Below are 10,192 nucleotides of genomic sequence, written 5' to 3'. Positions count from 1 at the left end.
GACAAGGTTATCTGGGGATCAATAGGATAAAAGTCTTTAGTTTCTTTACGCTACATTTTCAAGATAATAGGATGAGAAGACATAAGTATAAGATTTGGAAAAGACAGGCTGAGTTCCAGTTAAAACAGTTGTAACTTTCTAACATGTTGAGTAAGTTATTCAAAGAATTGCCATTGGCAATAGTGGAGGCCGGAATTTAACACACGTGTGAGAGGGAAAACAAAGATTTCCTGAAAAATAAAATACAAGTTAAAATTTTTACTATCATCAAGGGAGGGTGTGAAAGTACAGCCTTCATGGATCAAGGTGGTTCCTCATCGTTTGTTTATGTTCTTCCGTCAAGTATGTTGAGAAGTTTTATAAGTACTGGTACAAACGTAATTCAAATATCATAGTTACAATCTTGTCCCAGATGTTTAAAATATTTTCAAGGCCAGACTTCTGGACAGTTGAAACAAAAATGTCAACACTACCAGTGGTAATACACGATTCTCAAATGAACCATTTTCTTGGTAAGATTCATCATTGAAGAATAATCTTAAAAACTATATCTGACTGGACCAAATCTGCAAAAACTGATGAGCATCATATCTCGGTGTTCCAACAAAGCTTTAGGTCAGTGCAAGTGCTTGATTCCTAAGCTTACAAAAAATCCAGTTACAGAAATATCTTATCATATCTTGTGTATGTATTGTTTAAGGTAATCCTGGTGGAACTAACAATGATGTATAGTACTCCAGCAATCCAAAAACAATCCAGAGAACTACACAAAATATTCAATAGAACAGTTGTCCAAAAAATGATTCTAGAAAGTTTTTCTATAAAAAAAATACTGGTATGTAAAAAAAATTTAAATACAATACACTCATATTAATGTATGTTCCAACATTAAACCTGTTGCGAGCTAGACCTCATCTAGGTTCACTCATTCAATTTTGCATTTTCATGGCTCAATCATAAGGAAGTTGTTTTTACCCAATTCAAGAACAAATAACCAAAATCCATATAAAAGTATTATTATTATTATTAGCCTTGTTCTGTGCATAGCATTTTTAGAATGCATAATTAATTGTTCCTTTACAAAACTTTAAAAGAATGGAGATGTCTCAAAAACTTGACAGATGGAACAAAGTAATGCTTCAGTCTTTAGAGGCTAAGCTTCGTTCCATGGTATTGTACACGTAATGAACGATTCAAAGATGCAGGACCTTGTATTAGTTTAGTTTTAGCATTCACACGTTCTTGTTTCTCTTGTTGTCAGAACTTGGAACACGTTCTGATTCAGATCTGACAACAAGAGAAACAAGAACGTGTGAATGCTAAAACTAAACTAATACAAAGTGCTTGGAACACGTTCTGATTCCTTCTCTTGGAATTGACATGAAAAGTAATGTTACGGATTAAACTTTTAACTCATAAGATCATAGCTTTCGTGCTGTAAATCTAAACCAATTTTGCATTTAGAGAGTACTAAAAACATAGAGTTCTAACCTTTAGTTTTTAACTGATCCTGCTAATATACAATTTTATTAAAACTTTCAAATGCCTTGACATATCGCAATCACTGACCACACGGGCATTCAAAGTTGTCCTTGCTCAACCGACCCTTGAGAAAAGTAAAAATTTAAACACACCCCTCCTTTTATATTTCAGGAAATTGTCAATTCCCCTTTTAACCTGTTAAGTGCTGGCCTCCACTACTGCCAATATCAGAATATTATACAACTCATTCAGCCTGTTAGAAAAATAAAACTGCTTTAACTGGAGCCTAGCCTGTCTTTTTCCAAATCTTAAACTTGTCTCCTCTCACTTGCTGCAAGATTTAAACCAATCTTGCACTTAGATTTAAGAGCACTATATAGTACAGGGTAAAATACAAATGTTAATCTTTTATGACCTTGTACTAATCAATTTTATTAACACTTAAGTGGCCAGTCATAAAACTATACGTAGGATTTTGCAATGATAATTTCTTTAATTGAACACCCGCCACTTTTGACTATAATCCAAAAGCAATAACACGTAAACATTTATATGACTAAGCAAATTTAAACTGCAAGTAACAGCACGTAACAAAAATTTTTATCTCCACCATCTGTAATTCATAATTTCTTTTAAAAAAATTATCATTAGCCATAGTTTTGTTATGCATTTTTCTTCATAATTTTATCAAAACCCAAATATTTTCACTTTCTCGTCTTAATTAAAAACTCTTAACGTGACCGGGTACAGTCTTCACGATAACGTTGATCAACAGAAAACTATTTTCTTAAAATCGAGTTTCATAAATCACTTTACATACATTCTCAGATCTGTAAAAATTCATTACTCGACATATAATTGGAGCATACTGAAACAAGAGTTCTCCATATTTCTCCAGTTTCTAACAGATTCATTTCGATTAAATGTTATCCAAAAACACTTTATCAATGTTTATATCATTTCATCATTAGATAGATCCAATTGTTTGGAAGTACAAAGTGCTATTTGTGCTCTGCCTACTGCAGGTATCCAAACCCAAATTTTAGTATTTTAAGTTAAAATACTTACTGCTGATCACCAGTGGGGATTCATCATTGAATTAAACAACTTTACTGGTGTTATCTTATCAAAGGAATGAATATTTTATTAAAACTATCCTACTGGTCTTCTACTATAAGTTCTATAAACATCATCTAAATATAAGCAAATATTTGTAAGTTTTCCTCAAATAAAGAAATTGTTCAAAATTTAAATATACCTATCTACTTTTGAAACTTAAATTATAAAAGTTTTTCTCTATAAAATAGCAAAGCAATATTTTAAAGGTGAAAACTAATTAATAAATAAACTCCAGTTCAAACATATGTCCAGAGGGCTTTTATATTTCATAGCTTTTGCAAAAAAAAAAACAAAAGTTTATATGCCAAACACTTTATGCTACAATAAGATGATTTTTTTAAATATATATATTTTTTAAATGTCCCCAAATACTTTAGTGTAATGTCAAGATAGAAAACTTACTAATACTATCCAGAATAAATTCAAGTTTTACAACTTACAAGTGCTTCTAAAATTCTTTACATCTCAAATCCAAAATTTGAATCAGTACATCCGAACAGTCTCCAATATTTGAGTATTTCAACAAGCTGAATGGCAAAGCTATAGTCTTACCAAATTCAGAAATTGTGTGATGAACCGAAACTTAAAAGTTAAACTTACACTCAGTTACAGCCTAAAAATAAGATTAAGTAAAAATTCGATTTCGAGTGACAGAACATCACCAAGCAGAGTTGCAAAATTATAATATTTAAAAACATTTAACAACAGTTGAATCTACTTTAGTGCAAAAATTATACCCAGGTTCTTTTAAAAATAAAAGTTACACTTAATAATGATTTGTAATGAACACCTATAAGAATAATATAAACTAAACTTTCGTTCCAAGTCAATAAATGTCACTACGAACAACGTTCACGTATATGTATGCTCAGTCAATGTAAACTGGAGACAATAAATGTGATTTTTTTTTAAACTTCGTTAGGCCCAACATATGGCTTAGTTTATTATTAACAAAATTAATAATGTTACATTATTTTTGCTAGCGCTAATCTCAAGTTATTTAATGCTTATAACTTAAAATTAATAATATAGTTATTTGAAACTGTATTTATTAGACTTAGGTAGCTTACAAATTAATTGAAGAGTTCAAGTTTATATAGCAGCGCCACGACGCGAGTAATTTTCGAATCCCATAATGGGGGTAATCTTTTTACGCGTTTCTGTACGATTAACAATTGAATGAAATTTGACATTTTAAAAGTATTGATAAAATGAAGTGTTTTCGTGATCTGACGTTGTTATTAAATATTACACAGGAAAACCTAACCCTAAGATAAGCATAAAGGTTACAAGTACTTCGAAGAAGGACAAGTGAAAAAAATTGTTGACGGTTTTAATGGCGGAGACAAAAATTAAATTACTATTATACATGGATATTTTCATATGACAAATTGTAAATCAAAATGCGTAAATATAAATAACTGACCCCAATAATACTGTTTGTGATACAAAGTAAATGAAAATTGTAGACAAAAATTAGAATTTATACATTTCCCATCTGTTATGGTGTGAATACCTTTTCTGAGCTGATGAATTATGACAATAATTAATTATAGTAATAATAAAACATTAGTAGTAAAATATAATAGTAATAAGTAGTATACTAGGCCTAATGCTAATGTCTCTTGACTAGTATAATTAATCATTTCACTGCTGGTTCAAAACCATTGTTTTTCCAGTCACGACAGCGGTAAGTTTAGGGATTTACAACGATACATTTCGAGTTCGATTCCTGTGGTGGACCCAACAGATAACCCAATGTGACCTTGTTCTGAAATAAACAAATTCTCTTTCTAGCCAAGTAATAAGAGAAATGTTTTTTGTGTCCCTTAGTGGTACAGCGGTAAGTCTTGGACTTATAACTCTAGAAACCGGGTTTCGATACGCGTGTGAACTTTTAAGTTTAAACATATGAAAATCATCTTTGCCAAACATTGATTTGATAAGAATGTATGTTTGTTTGTGTGTTTGCTCATTGGTACACCTTGTGTGTATGTTTGTTTGTGTGTTTGCACATTGGTACATCTTTTATCTGTGTTTGTTTGTGTGTTTGCACATTGGTACATCTTGAAAATGTCGGCGGTTATGTTTTCATTTGTGTGTGTGTGTGTTTGTGTTTGTCAGCAAGATTTCTCGAAAGTGGCTGAATGGATTTCGACGAAATTTGGCATACACTTGGACTATGACCCAACTTAGAAGTGATTATTTTTGGAGGGTCAATGTCAAAGTCACAGCAAGGTAAAAAAAATCCAAAAATATCTCCATCTGTTAACGTGGGTACCGATTTTTCACACTATTTTTGCTCTATAACTCAGTCAAAAATGATTGGATCTTTGTTGAAACTTTTATGGACACGTGTAAAATATTATTCCCCATTGTTTTGCCAAAAAGGGGCCGTATCCGTTGATACCTACAGACATGCGGTCACATTTTATAAAGCCGAATATGATCAACGCTGCGTAGCGGAGGTATACGTTTTAGTGAATGCCCCTCTAGTTATTTTCTGTCGGGTTGCGGGTTCGAATCCTCGTCACTGATCATGATCGCCTTTTCAGCCGTGGGGACGATATAATGTAATGGTCCATCCCACTATTCGTTGGTAAAGAGTATCCCAAGAGTTGGCGGTGGGTGGTGTTGACTAGTTGCCTTACCTGTAGCCTATCACTGCGAGAAATTCAAAACAAAGCTAATTATTTTCCGTGTTGATAGAATTTAAAAACAAAAACCGACACCCGCTTGCAAAAAACACTTCAACAGTGTCACTATTTCATGATAAACTTGTAAAAGTGAGGGGGGGGGGGTGTTATGAATATTTTATTGAATCTTGCAAGAAAATAATTCCGATATTAGCTGTTGTAGTCTAGAGTGGATGGGTCGTCAAACACCAAGGGTGAAATACAATACTATACAATTGACAACACACATAGAGAGTGCACTTACGTATAACGTTTATTTAATCTACTTTGGATTCAAATTATGCAAATGAGATTTACATCACAATTAATTTTGGAAGAATAAAATGTGAATCAAGTGGTTAAAATATCTGACAAAAAGAAATAATAAAACCTTAGGTGGCTGCCCTAGCTCTCTTAAGTAGGATTAGATTCATAGATGGTGCAACAGTTAGCAAGCGAAACTGTATTTTTGATTGTCGTTAAGAGCAAAGCTACACAATAGGCTATTTATGCTGTGCCCACCACTGGTATCGAAACCCGGTTTTAGCGTTATAAACCTTCAGACTTACCGTTGAACCACTAAGTATAACTTGAGTTTAGCGTTGTGCGATCTGTTCTGTAGTATGAGTTGAGTTTAGCGTTGTGGAAGACATATATATAAATGGATGAATTTCACACGAAAAATAAAAACTGGATAAGTGAGTATACTAAAACAAAACTCTCAGAGATGTCGTGCCAATTCTCAAAACAAAATATCTACATAGATTAGAACTAAAAACTAGCGTAATTGGCTTAATATACTCTTGTAACTATAAGTATGAATAAAACGCAATGATCGATTGGTTTGGTACCAGTTCTGTTGATGAAACAGTCCGTATGACTCTTAGTGTTATTTCACAAACAGTATCATGCAGGAATAAAAAGAGAAACTGTAGTTCATATAGGGTTTTATACTTTTTTAGGTTTAAAAACACTAAGTTAGAAACATTTTTAATGGTTGAGAAATGTTAACAATAAAGGAGAACAATTTGTTGCATCTCATTATATTTCTAATTTCCGTACAATTTATGCCGATAATCATAATTTCAAAATATATGAAAATCTATTGAACTGCTATTTTGTAATTAGCGTCATCTATCGACAATTTATCTAAACTTCAAATTTTAGTCTTTAAAAGTAATAGGTAAAAGTTGCACAAATGGTCAACAGATGGCAATACCTACTAGGCGCAAGCTACACAATAAACTATTTGTACTCTGGTATCTAAATCCGATTTTTTTTGCATTTAAGCCCTCAAAGTTATCGCTAAGCCACGGGGAGGGTAGGAGAGCGGGGGAGTTTATTTTTACTTACTATATAAATTGTTTATCGACGTCACGAATAGAGATTTATTTTCACCTAACTGGTAACTAAGAACAGAATGCAAGCTACTTTCAGAACGATCATTTGGAACACAGAAAAAGTCCACCTGATTCACAGAAATGAACGTTTCATTTGTTTTAGCATTTCGTCTCCATTATGTTTCTTGCACTTGCCACGTCGTTACTGTATGTGTATTTTAAACTACCTTTGCTGGATTTCAGCATTTCCACAAGAGTCCTCAACGCTAAAATCTGGGTTCAATTCCACCTGATTGGTAGTGTGAAGATAGCCCATTATTTATCTTTGTGCTGACCCCACCCCCAGCGGCTTTGGAGTAAGTCTGAAGACTTATAACTCTTAAAACCGGGTTTCAATACTGCTGGTGGACACAACACATATTGTACATTGTGTAGCTTTGAGCTTAACAACAAACAAACAAAAGCTTTGTAACTGGGTCTATCTTGTTATCTCGTCCTGTCAGTTAAGCCCTCTTGTAACATATTTAACTTAATACCATTGTCAACGAACATTAAATCTACGATAGTTCTTGAAGCTAATAGCTACTGTTTGGCTATCGCGAAAAATAGGGTTTCGATACCCGCGGTGGTCAACGCACAGATAACTCATCGTTTAGGTTTGCATTTAGATAACAAATAAGAACACAAATAAAGTATATTTAATTAGTTACACTCATTAACAGGTTGGTCTGATTAGGCAGTTAGCTTTGATTGAAAGTTGATATTAATGTCAAGAATTATAAATAATCTGAAGTCCAAAGGAAATAATTATATTATATAATATATTATACAACAAATTATAATTCCAATTTATATGAAAGTGTAGTTGTCATGGCCCGTTATCTCAGTTGGTCGTACTGATAACGCGAAGGTCGTGGGTCCGACCCCATGCGGACCAAAAAAGTGTTTATCTTATAGTCCTTCATTATATACTAGACCACCGTGACCCGTTGGGTCAACCCCTATTTAATGGTTATTTTTGGACTGAGAAAATAAGCAAACAAACAATTTCAGAGTTTTGGTAATATATAGATAGATTCTTCAATATCTTGTTTTTGTCGTCTTACGCCTTTTAATGAAAATGTGAACATTGACAGGGAAATAATATAATAGCCAATGCTGGGCGAGAGGTTTTCGTTTATAAAATTTTGTTGTTCTCGACTTGCTTTATATTTTATTACCTCGTCTCCATAGTTACATTTGCAAATAGTCAATAATATTGTAAGTCCATTTTATTGTTGTCCTTTCTACGCGCCGTTATAACACATTTTCATCTCATCATTTAATTTCTGTTGTGCATATTTTGTTGTATAAGATATATTTTAAAGTGATTCATTAGGTCGAAAACGAATAGATAGATAGATAAACCGATATGTGGCGCCATCTATTGTGCATAAATTCATCTAGCAATTTTCATAAAAGTGACCCGAAAAACGGGGCTAACTTGGTAACCCATGGCCCGATTTTAACGAAATTTGTTTTATTCTGTTTCTATTTTCATTTTTATTCTCATCTCATTACAAATATGGTGCTATTATGCGCCGTTTTGGTTGTATTTAATTACAGTCAAGCAAATACACAAACAATCTCATAGTTTTAGTAGTATATAGATTTCTTCAAATGTTGATAATTTGAAGTAACATTTATAACTATTTATATAATAACATTCTAAATGATCAGTACTGTGTACGAGAAATTTTACACAAATAATTTACTACCCGTATGTGTTTTAAAGCAAACAGATCATGTACAGTAATAGAAAAGGAAACAAAATACGTGATAGATTAAAGTAAGGTTTGTTTTTTTTCTTTAGTTAACGACCAAGATATTTGTAAGTAATACTTGTAAATTGCAAGCTAAAATAAATATTTAAAACTTTACTTGGTTAACTTGTAATTACACACACTCTTAGCTGCTATGGTTTCACTGTCCTTCATCTGTGAGGGCCGGAAATAGTTTACTAATTAAATTGTCCGGACTATGATTCCGAAAATTCGTGGTTTGTGTACTGTTGCCAAAAAATATATTACATATTATATGATTGTGGATATGCTATGAGAGTGACAGTCAAATCCCAATATTCGGTCAAGTAAGTGTAATCCAAGAGCTGGAAATGGGCGTTGTTATCTACGGTCAAATAAGAGTAGTTCAAGAACTTGCAAGGGGTATTGTTATTTACGTCAAGTAATTCTTTTTGTTTGGAATTTAACTAAAAATGAAAGGATCATTTGTTTTAGGCTATTTTAACATGTATCTGACCTCCAGGTATCACGTGACATGCCAATGGACAAGATCTCTGTTTGCCTTCGCATAGTGTATACTACTTTATGTTTATCCCACGAGAAAGCTCATGTGACACCTTAGCTTATTTCATTATTTATGCGATTTTATAATAAAAAAACGGATGTTATATAATTTGATATGATATCAGGCAGCAGAGGAACTGGAACCCAAGAGCCCCTGTTTATCAAAGAGGCGTTTCAACCAACAAAGCCACAGAACTATCGTTTATTTTCAGGAGATTAATACATTTCTCTTATCTTCCTTTACTCTAAATCTATGAATTAGATCAGTTGCAACTCTACTGTAAATGTATTTCATTCATATACGTATTACTAAGCATGAAAGTAAGAAATGATAACAGACAACCATACTTTTATACATCCACGCCCTCCTTGGGCTCGCCACTAGGCTTGAAGGCTTATAACGCTAAAATTCGACTTTTGATCTCTGCATTTGGTACAGCATAGAAAGCCAATTGTACATCTTTGTGATCAACAACAAACAAACATACCTATAGTAACATTTTCTTCATTTTTTTTCTTGGTTATATTCTTATGTACTTAGACACATTTTTCAGGTACATTCCGCAGATAACAGGAGGTTCGCTCAGGAATTGTATCACAGAATAAATCTGAATTCCGACGTTTACTGTGTGTGTGTGAAGAAATAGACTAAATATAATTAAAAAAACTATCTTTATGTGTTAAAAACAATCAAGCTGCCGAGTGAACTGGACGAAGTACAGCGCTTTTTACTGACTTAGACATGTGGTGTATCTGTTGAGTATTATATACATGGTTCTGAAACACCATCCCTCTCAGTGCGCTTGTGTTATCTACGCCACTGATGGCCATTCCAATAGAATAGAAATCAACATAAGGGAGATTATATTCTCCAGGTATCTCGTGGCCTACTAGTGGAAAATATCGCTGGCCACCCTTACATAGTGTAAGTAATCTTTCCCATGAGAAAGCACATGTGACACCTTAGAGGAGTGAATAACTAGAAAGAAAGAAACATAGCCACATTTTTTGAAGAACGTTCTATTGTTAAAATTACATAAGGATGCCTGAGTTTTGTTTGTTTTGAATTTCGCGCAAAGCTACACGAGGGCTATCTGCGCTAGCCGTCTCTAATTTAGCAGTGTAAGACTAGAGGGAAGGCAGCTAGTCATCACCACCCACCGCCAACTCTTGGGCTACTCTTTTACCAACGAATAGTGTGATTGACGGTCACATTATAACGCCCCCATGG

General features: G+C 33.3%; 1 long non-coding RNA gene across 1 annotated transcript in view; it reads right to left on the bottom strand.

Annotated features, from left to right (window-relative positions):
- Positions 1-1,269: 1,269 nt before the first annotated feature.
- Positions 1,270-10,192, bottom strand: part of LOC111089855 — a 13,534-nt gene continuing 4,611 nt past the window's right edge. Inside the window, exon 4 of the long non-coding RNA XR_002614019.1 lies at positions 1,270-1,363. This is a non-coding gene — a long non-coding RNA (uncharacterized LOC111089855). The remainder of the gene's footprint in view (positions 1,364-10,192) is intronic.

Source organism: Limulus polyphemus, unplaced genomic scaffold (genome assembly GCF_000517525.1).
Source record: "Limulus polyphemus unplaced genomic scaffold, Limulus_polyphemus-2.1.2 Scaffold7639, whole genome shotgun sequence".
Lineage (NCBI taxonomy): Eukaryota > Metazoa > Arthropoda > Merostomata > Xiphosura > Limulidae > Limulus > Limulus polyphemus.
Note: the sequence above shows the minus strand (reverse complement) of the source record. Positions and strands in the feature narration are given on the sequence as shown.